We start from the raw sequence: 13,971 nt of genomic DNA, 5'->3' as shown, positions 1-13,971 counted from the left end.
ACCTCACAACTCTCATTCTATGTGCGTTGTTGGAAGAGCACAAGGAAAAAATTTACTGTACTCTCCTGCCCAACCAGTGTAGCATACTCCCGTGGCTAACAAACCCAGTTGAGAAACTATGGGACCATCTCGATCTTTCTCCCCCCTAGAACCATGGACCTTGCCGTTGGTGGGGAGGCTTGCGTGCCTCAGCGATACAGATAACCGTACTGTAGGTGCAACCACAACGGAAGAGTATCTGTTGAGAGGCCAGACAAACGTGTGGATCCTGAAGAGGGGCAGCAGCCTTTCCAGTAGTTGCAAGGGCCCCAATCTGGATGATTGACTGATCTGGCATTGTAACAATAACCAAACCGGCCTTGCTGTGCTGGTACTGCGAACGGCTGAAAGCAAGGGGAAACTACAGCCATAATTTTTCACGAGGGCATGCAGATTTACTGTATGGTTAAATGATGATGGCGTCCTCTTGGGGAAAATATTCCGGTGGTAAAATAGTCCCCCATTCGGATCTCCAGGCGGGGACTACTCAAGAGGATGTCGTTATCATGAGAAAGAAAACTGGCGTTCTACGGATCGGAGTGTGGAATGTCGGATCACGTAATCGGGCAGGTGGTTAGAAAATTTAAAAAGAGAAATGGATAGGTTAAAGTTAGTTACAGTGGGAATTAGTGAAGTTCGGATGCAGGAGGAACAAGACTTCTGGTCAGGTGACTACAGGGTTATAAACACAAAATCAAATAGGGGCAATGCAGGACTAGGTTTAATAATGAATAGGAAAATAGGAATGCGGGTAAGCTACTACAAACAGCATAGTGAACGCATTATTGTGGCCAACATAGATACGAAGCCCACACCTACTACAGTAGTACAAGTTTATATGCCAACTATCTCTGCAGATGACGAAGAAATTGAAGAAATGTATGATGAAATAAAAGAAATTATTCAGGTAGTGAAGGGAGACGAAAATTTAATAGTCATGGCTGACTGAAATTCGACAGTAGGAAAAGGGAGAGAAGAAAACGTAGTAGGTGAATATGGATTGGGGCTAAGAAATGAAAGAGGAAGCCGCCTGGTAGAATTTTGCACAGAGCACAACTTAATCATAGCTAACACATGATTTAAGAATCATGGGAAGAACCCTGGTGATACTAAAAGGTATCAGATAGATTATGTAATGTAAGACAGAGATTTAGGAACCAGGTTTTAAATTGTAAGACATTTACAGGGGCAGATGTGGACTCTGATCACAATCTATTGGTTATGGGCTGCAGATTAAAACTGAAGAAACTGCAAAAAGGTGGGAATTCAAGGAGATGGGACTTGGATAAACTGAAAGAACCAGAGGTTGTACAGAGTTGCAGGGAGAGCATAAGGGAACAATTGACAGGAATGGGGAAAAGAAATACAGTAGAAGAAGAATGGCTAGCTTTGAGGGATGAAGTAGTGAAGGCAGCAGAGGATCAAGTAGGTACAAAGACGAGGGCTAGTAGAAATCCTTGGCTAACAGAAGAAATATTGCATTTAATTGATGAAAGGAGTAAATATAAAAATGCTGTAAATGAAGGAGGCAAAAAGAAATACAAACGTCTCAAAAATGAGATCGACAGGAAATGCAAAATGGCTAAGCAGGGATGGCTAGAGGAAAGAAGGATGTAGAGGCTTATCTCACTAGAGGTAAGATAGATACTGCCTACAGGAAAATTAAAGAGACCTTTGGAGATAAGAGAATCACTTGTATGAACATCAAGAGCTCCGATGGAAACCCAGTTCTAAGCAAAGAAGGGAAAGCAGAAAGGTGGAAGGAGTATATAGAGCGTCTATACAAGGGCGATGTACTTGAGGACAATATTATGGAAATGGAAGAGGATCTAGAAGAAGATGAAATGGGAGATACGATACTGCGTTTGACAGAGCATTGAAAGACCTGAGTCGAAACAAGGCCCCCGGAGTAGACAACATTCCATTGGAACTACTGACGGCCTTGGGAGAGACAGTCCTGACAAAACTCTACTATCTGGTGAGCAAGATGTATGATAGAGGCGAAATACCCTGAGACTTCAAGAAGAATATAATAATTCCAATCCCAAAGAAAGCAGGTGTTGACAGATGTGAAAATTACCGAACTATCAGTTTAATAAGCCACAGCTGGAAAATACTAACACGAATTTTTTACAGACGAATGGAAAAATAAGCAGAAGCTGACCTCGGGGAAGATCAGTTTGGATTCTGTAGAAATACTGGAACACGTGAGGCAATACTGACCCTACGACTTATCTTAGAAGAAAGATTAAGGAAAGGCAAGCCTACGTTTCTAGCATTTGTAGACTTAGAGAAAGCTTTTGACAATGTTGACTGGAATTCCCTATTTCAGATTTTGAAGATGGCAGGGGTTAAATACAGGGAGCGAAAGCTATTTACAATTTGTGCAAAAACCAGATGGCAGTTATAAGAGTCGAGGGACATGAAAGGGAAGCAATGCTTGGGAAGGGAGTGAGACAGTATTGTAGTCTCTCCCCGATGCTATTCAATCTGTATATTAAGCAAGCAGTAAAGGAAATAAAAGAAAAGTTCGGAGTAGGTATTAAAATCCATGGAGAAGAAATAAAAACTTTGAGGTTCGCCGATGACATTGTAATTCTGTCAGAGAAAGTAGAGGACTTGGAAGAGCAGTTGAATGGAATGGATAACGTCTTGAAAGGAGGATATAAAATGAACACCAAGAAAAGTAAAACGAGGATAATGGATTGTAGTCGAAAGTCATTTTGTGCCTTGTACATTTTTTGCAAGAACCGCAACCAATCTTTCCTACCCTCTCATTTCAGGCATAGGCCGCGTGTAGCATATCAACGTCTGCCTAATGCAGCCACAGGCACCACACACATTTTTTTTTTGTCATCAGTCTACTGACTGGTTTGATGTGGCCTGCCACGATTTCCTTTCCTGTGCTAACCTCTTCATCTCAGAGTATCACTTGAAACCTACGTCCTCAGTTATTTGCGTGACGTATTCCAATCTCTGTCTTCCTCTACAGTTTTTGCCCTCTACAGCTCCCTCTAGTACCACGGAAATCATTCCCTCATGTCTTAGCAGATGTTCTATCTTCCTGTCCCTTCTCCTTATCAGTGTTTTCTACATATTCCTTTCCTCTCCGATTCTGCGTAGAACCTCCTCATTCCTTACTTATTCAGTCCACCTAATTTTCAACATTCGTCTATAGCACCACATCTCAAATGCTTCGATTCTCTTTTGTTCCGGTTTTCCCACAGTCCATGTTTCACTACCATACAATGCTGTACTCCAGACGTACATCCTCAGGAATTTCTTCCTCAAATTAAGGCCGGTATTTGATATTAGTAGACTTCTCTTGGCCAGAAATGCCTTTTTGCCATAGCGAATCTGCTTTTGATGTCCTCCTTGCTCCGTTCGTCATTGGTTATTTTACTGCCTTGGTAGCAGAATTCCTTAACTTCATTGACTTCGTGACCATCAATCCTGATGTTAAGTTTCTCGCTGTTCTCATTTCTACTACTTCTCATTACCTTCGTCTTTCTCCGATTTACTCTCAAACCATACTGTGTACTCATTAGACTGTTCATTCCGTTCAGCAGATCATTTAATTCTTCTTCACTTTCACTCAGGATAGCAATGCCATCATCGAATCGTATCATTGATATCCTTTCACCTTGTATTTTAATTCCACTCCTGAACCTTTCTTTTATTTCCATCATTGCTACCTCGATGTACAGATTGAAGAGTAGGGGCGAAAGGCTACAGCCTTGTCTTCGTCCACTCTTATTATTCCCTCTTGGTTGTTGTACATATTGTATATGACCCATCTCTCCCTATAGCTTACCCCTACTTTTTTCAGAATCTTGAACAGCTTGCACCATTTTATATTGTCGAACGCTTTTTCCAGGTCGACAAATCCTATGAACGTGTCTTGATTTTTCTTTAGCCTTGCTTCCATTATTAGCCGTAACGTCAGAATTGCCTCTCTCGTGCCTTTACTTTTCCTAAAGCCAAACTGATCGACACCTAGCGCACTCTCAATTTTCTTTTCCATTCTTCTGTCTATTATTCTTGTAAGCAGCTTCGATGCACGAGCTTTTCAGCTGATTGTGCGATAATTCTCGCACTTGTCAGCTCTTGCCGTCTTTGGAATTGTGTGGATGATGCTTTTCCGAAAATCAGATGGTATGTCGCCAGACCCATATATTCTACACACCAACGTGAATAGTCGTTTTGTTGCCACTTCCCCTAATGATTTTAGAAATTCTGATGGAATGTTATCTATCCCTTTTGCCTTATTTGACCGTAAGTCCTCCAAAGCTCTTTTAAATTCCGATTCATCCCCTATCTCTTCTAAATCGACTCCTGTTTCTTCTTCTACCACATCAGACAAATCTTCACCCTCATAGAGGCTTTCAATGTATTCTTTTCACCTATCCGCTCTCTCCTCTGCATTTAACAGTGGAATTACCGTTGCACTATTAATGTTACCACCGTTGCTTTTAATGTCACCAAAGGTTGTTTTGACTTTCCTGTATGCTGAGTGTTTCCTTCCGACAATCATATCTTTTTCGATGTCTTCACATTTTTCCTGCAGCCATTTCGTCTTAGCTTCCCTACACTTCCTATTTATTTCATTCCTCAGCGACTTGTATTTCTGTATTCCTGATTTTCCCGTTACATGTTTGTACTTCCTCCTTTCATCAATCAACTGAAGTATTTCTACTGTTACCCATGGTTTCTTCGCAGCTACCTTTTTTGTACCTATGTTTTCCTTCCCAACTTCTGTAATGGCCCTTTTTAGAGATGTCCATTCCTCTTCAACTGTACTGCCTACTGCGCTATTCCTTATTGCTGTATCTATAGCGTTAGAGAACTTCAAACGTATCTCGTCATTCCTTAGAACTTCCGTATCCCACTTCTTTGCGTATTGATTCTTCCTGACTAGTGTCTTGAACTTCAGCCTACTCTTCATCACTACTATATTGTGATCTGAGTCTATATCTGCTCCTGGGTACGCCTTACAATCCAGTATCTGATTTCGGAATCTCTGTCTGACCATGATGTAATGTAATTGAAATCTTCCCGCATCTCCCGGCCTTTTCAAAGTATACCTCCTCCTCTTGTGATTCTTGAAGAGCGTATTCGCTATTACTAGCTGAAACTTGCTACAGAACTCAATTAGTCTTTCTCCTCCTTCATTCCTTGTCCCAAGCCCATATTCTCCTGTAGCTTTTTCTTCTACTCCTTCCCCTACAACTGCATTCCAGTCGCCCATGACTATTAGATTTTCGTCCCCCTTTACATACTGCATTACCCTTTCAATATCTTCATACCCTTTCTCTATCTGTTCATCTTCAGCTTGCGACGTCGCATGTATACCTGAACTATCGTTGTCATTGTTGGTCTGCTGTCGATTCTGATTAGAACAACCCAGTCACTGAACTGTTCGCAGTAACACACCCTCTGCCCTACCTTCCTATTCATAACGAATCCTACACCTGTTATACAATTTTCTGCTGCTGTTGATATTACCCGATACTCATCTGACCAGAGATCCTTGTCTTCCTTCCACTTCACTTCACTGACCCCTACTGTATCTAGATTGAGCCTTTGCATTTCCCTTTTCAGATTTTCTAGTTTCCCTACCACGTTCAAGCTTCTGGCATTCCAGGCCCCGACTCGTAGAACATTATCCTTTCGTTGATTATTCAATCTTTTTCCCATGGTAACCTCCCCCTTGGCAGTCTCCTCCCGGAGATCCGAATGGGGGACTATTCCGGAATCTTTTGCCAATGGAGAGATCATCTTGACACTTCTTCATCTACAGGCCACATGTCCTGCGGATACAAGTTACCTGTCATTAATGCAGTGGTTTCCATTGCCTTCTGCATTCTCATGTCGTTGATCATTGCTGTTTCTTCCGCCTTTAAGGGCAATTTCCCACCCCTAGGACACGAGAGTGCCCTGAACCTCTATCCGCTCCTCCGCCCCCTTTGACAAGGCCGTTGGCAGAATGAGGCTGACTTCTTATGCCGGAAGTCTTCGGCCGCCCATGCTGATTAATTTATCAAAATTTAGGCAGTGGCGGGGATCGAACCCGGGACCAAAGACGTTTTGATTATGAATCAAAGACGCTACCCCTAGACCACGGGTTAGAGAACAGCACTCACATGCGAGATTTTATTTCAATCAGAAGCAATCTGCTTAACTCCGTATTCACACAGCTCACAACTTTGTTAAACCAGGGCTGATCATGGTGTTGCAGGAACTCCTCAATAATTCGACTTGTTTGCGAGTTGGTAATCCTATTTCATTCCCTAATCCTGTGATTTCTCTCATTATCCAGACTATTCCCTGCTCCACCTATTAGAAGTTACCATCACATAAACAGAACACTGTGAAATTATCATACAGTACAAGTTAGCTACTATAGTGATCAAAGAATCCAGAAAACAGCGTACAGCGACAGCGAGGAAGCCCATCAGAAAAATTTACTCCTCCGTGCCCACACTGGCCAAGGAAACTATAATTCTAACGGCATCACACCTGACCGGCAGAATTAAAATTTCGAAGTACCCATATCAGATGAAAACTGCAGATAGGTAGTCTTTGAACCACACTAGTGACTGGCAATTCGTTTATCGGTAAATGGATACATAAGCAATTTCTAACAGATGACCCTCAGTTTCTAATCACGAAAAAGATTAGTTCAGACATTCTTTGCACAACATTATTTAGCATGGAAAGGGACTGCGACTGCTGTGTTCGGATGCGGGCTGAATTGGCACCCCTTCGCTCCCAGCTCCAGGCAGTGTTGGCTTCAGCCACACAGCTTGAGGCTGTTGCCAATGGGCATCACTGTGGGAGTCCGGATGGGGGTTTGTCGGGGATGGCCAGCTCGTCCCACGCATCCCCCGATCGGACTATGACTGTGGCTTCCCGGGTTACTGCCCACATTGAGGCTGATCCCTCACCTGTGGTAGAGTGGAAGGTCGTCTCAAGGTGTGGCAGGCGGCGAAAGACATTCCGGAGGGCTGAATGGAAGGCCTCTCCAGTTTGTCTGATGAAGCAGTTTCCGGCTCTGTCTCTGGCTGATACTTATCTTCTGCTAGACATGGTTGCTTGTCCTGTTCCAGAGGTTGTCCTTCAGTCTGCGAGATCCCGGCGGTCGCCGAGGGTGGGCTTACTAGTAGTTGGGAGGTCCAACGTCAGGCACGTATTGGGGACCCTTAGGGATATGGTTGCCAGGGCGGCGAAGTAAACCATTGCGCACTCCGTGTGCATACCAGGGGGTGTCATTCCAGATATGGAAAGGGCCCTTCCGGATGTCATGAAGGGTGCAGGGTGCACCCACCTACAGGTGGTCGCTCATGTCGGCAGCAATGATATGTCTCGCTATTGGTAGGAGGAAATCCTCACTGGCTTCTGGTGGCTATCTGATTTGGTGAAGACTGCCAGCCTCGCTAGCGGCATGAAAGCAGAGCTCACCATCTGCAGCATCGTCGACAAGACCGACTGCGGACCTGTGGAACAGAGCCGAGTGGAGGGTCTGAATCAGAGGCTGAGACGGTTCTGCGACCGGGTGGGCTGCAGATCCCTCGACTTGCGCTATAAGGTGGTGGGGTTTCGGGTTGCACAGGATAGGTCAGGATTCCACTACAGCTAGCAGGTGGCTACGCGGGTAGTAGGGGTTGTGAGGTGTGGACTGGGCGGCTTTTTAGGTTAGATTTGCCTCGGGAAAGTACATAAAGGGCAAGAGCCTCAAAGGCTGGGGGGCAAAGTCAGGACATGCGGGGACCAAGCAGTAGTCGGTTTTGTAATTGTAAACTGTCGAAGGTGCGTTGGTAAAGTGCCTGTACTTCAGGCGCTGATAGAGAGCATCTAAGCTGAAATCGTTATTGGTACAGGAAGCTGGCTGAAGCCAGAGATAAATTCTGCCGAAATGTTTAGAAAGGATAGATTGCATGCAGCCGGTGGCGGCGTGTTTGTCGCTGTTAGTAGTAGTTTATCCTGTAGTGAAATAGAAATGGATAGTTCCTGTAAATTATTATGGATGGAGGTTATACTCAACAACCGAGTTAGGTTGTTACCTACCTCCCGAGTCAGCAGCGTTAGTGGCAGAATAACTGAGAGAAAATCTGGAATACATTTCACATAAATTTCCTCAGCATGTTATAGTCTTAGGTGGAGATTTCAATTTACCAGATATAGACTGGGACACTCAGATGTTTAGGACGGGTGCTAAGGACAGAGCATCGAGTGACATTATACCGGGTGCACTATCCGAAAATTACCTCGAGCAATTAAACAGAGAAATGTCTCGTAGAGGTAACACCTTGGACCTACTGATAATAAACAGACCCGAACTTTTCGACTCTGAAAGCACAGAACAAGGAATCAGAGATCATAAGGCCGTTGCAGCATCCCTGAGCATGGAAGTAAATAGGTATATAAAAAAAGGTACGAAGGTTTATCTGTTTAGCAAGAGTAATAGGAGGCAGATTTCAGACTACATAACAGATAGAAACGAAATTTCTGTTCCGACACACAATGTTGAGTGTCCGTGGAAAAAGTTCAAGGCAATCGTAAAATGCGTTATAGACAGGTACGTGCCGAGTAAAACTATGAAGGATGGGAAAAACCCAGCATGGTTCAACAACAAAGTTAGGAAACTACTGCAAAAGCAAAGAGAGCTTCACTGTAAGTTTAAAGGCAGCCAAAACCTCTCAGCAAACAGAAGCTAAACGATGTCAAAGTTAGCGTAAGGAGGGCTATGAGTGAAGCGTTCAGTGAATTCGAAAGTAAAATTCAATGTACCGACTTGACAGAAAATCCTAGGAAGCTCTGGTCTTACGTTAAATCAGTAAGTGGATCGAAACAGCATATCCAGACACTCTGGGATGATGATCGCATTGAAACAGAGGATGACACGGTAAAGCTGAAATATTAAACGTCTTTTTCCAAAGTTGTTTCACAGAGGAAAACCGCACTGCACAACTGAAATCACTCAACAGAGGAAAGTCCACTGGACCTGACGGGATACCAATTAGATTCTACACAGAGTACGAGAAATAACTGGCCTCCCCCCCCCCCCAACTTCTAACAGCCGTGTACCGCAAGTGTCTAGAGGAACGGAAGGTTCCAAATGATTGTAAAAGAGCACAGGTGGTCCCAGTTTTCAAGAAGGGTCGTCGAGCAGATGCGCAAAACTATAGGCCTATATCTCTGACCTATCTGTTGCAGAATTTTAGAATAGGTTTTTTGCTCGCGTTTCATGTCATTTCAGGAAACCCAGAATCTACTCTGTACGAATCAACATGGATTCCGGAAACAGTGATAGTGTGAGACCCAGCTCGCTTTATTTGTTAATGAGACCCAGAAAATATTAGATTCAGGCCCCAAGTAGATACCATTCTCCTTGACTTCCGCAAGGCGTTTGAAACAGTTCCGAACTGTCGCCAGATAAACAAAGTAAGAGCCTACGGAAGATCAGACCAGCTGTGTGGCTGGATTGAAGAGTGTTTAGCAAACAGAACACAGCATGTTGTTCTCAATGGAGAGACGTCTACAGACGTTAAAGTGACCTCTGGCGTACCACAGGGTAGTGTTACAGGACCATTGCTTTTCATAGTTTATATAAATGACCTAGTAGATAGTGTCGGAAGTTCCATGCGACTTGTCGCGGATGATGCTGTAGTATACAGGGAGGTTGCAGCATTAGAAATTTGCTAGAAAATGCAGGAAGATCTGCAGCGGATAGGCACTAGGTGCAGGGAGTGGCAACTGCCCCTTAACATAGACAAATGTAATGCATTGCGAATACATAGAAATGGTTACATGATTACATGATAGGGTAACAAACACTGGTAGCAGTTACTTCTGTAAAATATCTGGAGTATGTGTACGGAACGATTTGAAGTGGAATGATAATATAAAATTAATTGTTGGGAAGGCAAGTGCCAGGTTGAGATTCATTGGGAGAGTCCTTAGAAAATGTAGTCCATCAACAAAGGAGGTGGCTTACAAAACACTCGTTCGACCTGTACTTCAGTATTACTCATCAGTGTGGGATCCGTATCAGGTCGGGTTGACAGAAAAGATAGAGAAGATCCAAAGAAGAGCGGCGAGTTTCGTCACAGGGTTATTTGGTAAGCGTGATAGCGTTACGGAGATGTTTAGCAAACTCAGGTGGCAGACTATGCAAGAGAGGTGCTCTGCATCGCGGTGTAGCTTGCTGTCTAGGTTTCGAGAGGATGCGTTTCTGGATGATGTATCGAATATAGTTCTACCCCCTACTTACACCTCCTGAGGAGATCACGAATGTAAAATCAGAGAGATTCGAGAGCGCACGGAGGGATTCCGGCAGTCGTTCTTACCGCGAACCATACGCTACTGGAACAGGAAAGGGAGGTAATGAGAGTGGCACGTAAAGTGCCTCCGCTACACACCGTTGGGTGGCTTACGGAGCATAATGTAGAGGTAGATGTAAAAAATATCTACGTGAATTCTGCAACTGGCTGGAATATAGAATATGAATATACTGGCACTACAGTAAGGTATGTAAGCATATACACTGCTGACAATCCGTCATGGCGCATCAGGCAGGCGGGAGTGATTCATTAGGTCAGATGTACTACCGCAAGTCAGCTGGCTTCTCCTGTATGCCACACAGCCTAGGCCGCCGCAATCAGGCTGAAGCTTACACAGTGAATGCGTTAAGCAATGACTGACTGGATCGAGGGAGCCATTGCCGCCAACCAACCTTGGTTTACAACGAGTTGATGTCAGGGATCGGTACTACAGTACTACATCGGCCTTGCGTAGCCGCGTTAGTGGCACTTGTTGCTCACCACTCTTGTTTCATATGGCTGGGCTTTATGAGGTCAACACTGCCCCATTTACTCCACAAAACAATAGTAGCGTAGCTCTCGATGTGGCTAATTAAATATGGGGAATAATTACGTCATAATTCAGTTATAGATGTAGACATGACCAAAGGAAGCACAGTGCACATGCACATTTCACGATTTTGCAACGGTACTGAAATGGTCATAATGGATGACAGACGCGTTATCATACACATTGAATAAGAGGCTGTGCCGTAGGGAAATGTAAGAGGAACATTCAGTACTAATTCAGCATATTTCCTTTTCCAGAAAGGAGGTTGATTTTACTCAGGATTTCTATACACGATATCATTCCCCACACTTTTGGTCACTAAACCCTATTTTTCAACACGAAACACCCTACTGGGAAGGCTTCTAGCCCTGCATTCTACCGCTCTACTGATCGAAATCATGGCCAACGTCTTGCTGCATCAGTAACCTCATCTTGCACTCACTGCCTCCCGCAGTGTGTATCCTTTGCTGGGCCACACAGATGGCTGTCGGAAGCTGCGAGATCCTGGGTGCAGCTTGAATCCGTAGGAAGGTCCAATGAAATTTTGTGAGCTCCTCTTGTTTGGGCCGAGAAGGAGAAGTTCGTTTCTATTTTTGTGGCGATGAACTCCCTGAAGTCGTTCCTGCAATTTCCACCACGAGAGAGGACATCAAACAGAGTAATCATTTGAGACTCCCACAAGACTTTATCGGCTGAGGTTGCGGCTTTGACTTTTTGTTCGAAGAATAGGTAGTGTGGCGTCAGTTCATGAATTCCCGCACTGTTTCTGGTTCGAAGTACTAAACCAAAGTTTCAGTAATATTGACTCGATGTTCGTCAAAAAATTGTCACGATGAGCCTCGTAACGCGCAAGCAATTTAGCACAGATGGTTGCTCTTATGGTCTGCTGTTAGGTGCGAGAAGCACAGCGGACAAACACAACTGAGTACTCCAACTGGTGGATGAATGTATCAACACAACCAAAAGTGACGTCTAGCTGTGCAGCGAGGTGTTTGATTGTGTTACGTCGATCACCTCGAATGACAGAGTCCGCTCGATCCAACGCTGCAGGAGTAATAGCTATGTGCAACCAGTCACCACGTGGAAAGAATCGGTTATGCTCGCACGAGTTTGCTGAGATGATGACAGACGCCTCGCCCAAAGCCACACAGTGCTTTCGTTCACGGCTAGGTCTCCGTAGACATTCTGGAAGTGCCTATAGATATCTGTGATGCATTGGTTTTCGCTAAATGAATATGACAGCTCCCTGCTTTGATTGCATCTCTATTACGGAAGCCAATTTGAAGGCTACGCATGGCGCTGCCACCTATAGGAAAAATTCCGCATTTTTTCAACCGAAACTGCACGAGAAAAAAAAAATGTTGCGTTACTTACTGAACGGCCATCGTAGATTCGCCATCTACGACAGTTGTGACAAGAAACGGCTGTCGTTCAAGAGATCTCCTGCCAAAAGGATGGACTTACAAAAATGTACGATAGTGTCCGCTAACACACACTAAGTCAAGTGCTCTGTCTCTGTTTCTATTCCTCCCTCTCTCTCTACTCCCCCCCCCCCCCCCCCATCTCTCTCTTCTTCGCTCGCATGTCATAGACATGTGAGGAGGGTGCTACTCAGCCAAGTGTCAACGTTTTCCAAGTCGTCTTCGACTTCAGCAGATAGATGAGGCACCGTGTCACTTATCGAATGCTAAATAACAATAAAGGTAAGCAGCAAATTTTTGTGGCCGCTTCGAGGAAGTATGTTGCAGAAGCTACAGTTTAACAAATGTGCTCCTACTCATGGGAATTTGTCAGCATGACGTAATTGACGAGCTATGTAAGGCTTTGATCCACGCCGATGGAAAGGCGCTATACATCGAAATCCACATGGGCTAGGCAACACGTCGTTCTTTACGAGTGGAATAAAACATAATTATAAAAAAGTGACAGGTAGCAGTTTTGTATAACTTATTTAGATTCTTTAGGAATGTTATTCATTTTCATCAGGATGCTTACTTGACAAGAAATGGGAGTGAGGACACTGCCTGTCGTCGGCAAACGGTTCAGAGAACTAGAGCGCCCTGCAGGATACCTACACGTTCAACGAAACAAAACAACACTTCCTCGCTTCAAATTTGTGCCAGAATTGTTTGAGGATCTCTTAACGGACGTAAAGGTCAATCAGGTCACCTGAGCTCCAATGTTTTGAGTGCAACCGGGATGCCACCGTGTTGTAAAGTCGCATATCGTATAAGGGAGACGGGAAGAAAAAAAGAGGGGAACAAATTTATCATATTACAGATACAATATTTAAATTCCCCTTGAAGACAATGAAAGGCTACCATTAGTCTAAGTTGTGGAGCAGTAAGGTACGAACGTAGGAGCTCAAAGCTTCTAAAAGCTTCTGCCGGCCGAGGTGGCCGAGCAGTTCTATGCGCTACAGTCTGGAACCGCGCGACCGCTACGGTTGCAGGTTCGAATCCTGCCTTGGACATGGATGTGTGTGATGTCCTTAGGTTTGTTAGGTTTAAGTAGTGCTATGTTCTCAGACGTTAAGTCCAATAGTGCTCAGAGCCATTTCAACAATTTTCTAAAGGCTGCTACGAGATCCAAAAGAGCGCAACAGACTCTGCTACTGAGATAGGCAGGTGATTTATCTGGGGGAGCAGTTGATACTTTTTTGGTCGTTGTGACAATATTCCCATTCGACACTTAAATCAGAAAATGAGGTGCCCTGTTAGGTTTAAAGAAGTGCAACAAAACGCAAGAACAAAGAGAACTTCACAGAAAGGCTTGCAAGAAAAAATTCACTACGACATTTTACGGATACAGCAAGAAAAGTGAGAGACATCCTCAATCTTAAGCCATCGGCCGGACTACTGCTTTGCATGCAAGTAAAATAAGAAATAGATAAGTGATACTTCCACGAGTGGTAGTCCATCGCACGTGGTGCCCCACAAGAGTACCGCTATTTGATAGTGGCATTGCCTCTAATCGAAGCGCAAAGTTTTTCCTGGGCCGGCCAGCCAGCCGATCAGAAAGCCAGCCAGCAAGACAGCTAGCCAGATACCGAGCCGGAGA

General features: G+C 44.3%; 1 protein-coding gene across 1 annotated transcript in view; it reads left to right on the top strand.

Moving 5' to 3' along the window:
- Positions 1–13,971, top strand: part of LOC126362802 (mucin-19-like) — a 39,012-nt gene that overhangs the window by 12,132 nt on the left and 12,909 nt on the right. The gene's annotated exons all lie outside the window — the stretch shown is intronic.

This window comes from Schistocerca gregaria, chromosome 1 (genome assembly GCF_023897955.1).
Source record: "Schistocerca gregaria isolate iqSchGreg1 chromosome 1, iqSchGreg1.2, whole genome shotgun sequence".
NCBI lineage: Eukaryota > Metazoa > Arthropoda > Insecta > Orthoptera > Acrididae > Schistocerca > Schistocerca gregaria.
Note: the sequence above shows the minus strand (reverse complement) of the source record. Positions and strands in the feature narration are given on the sequence as shown.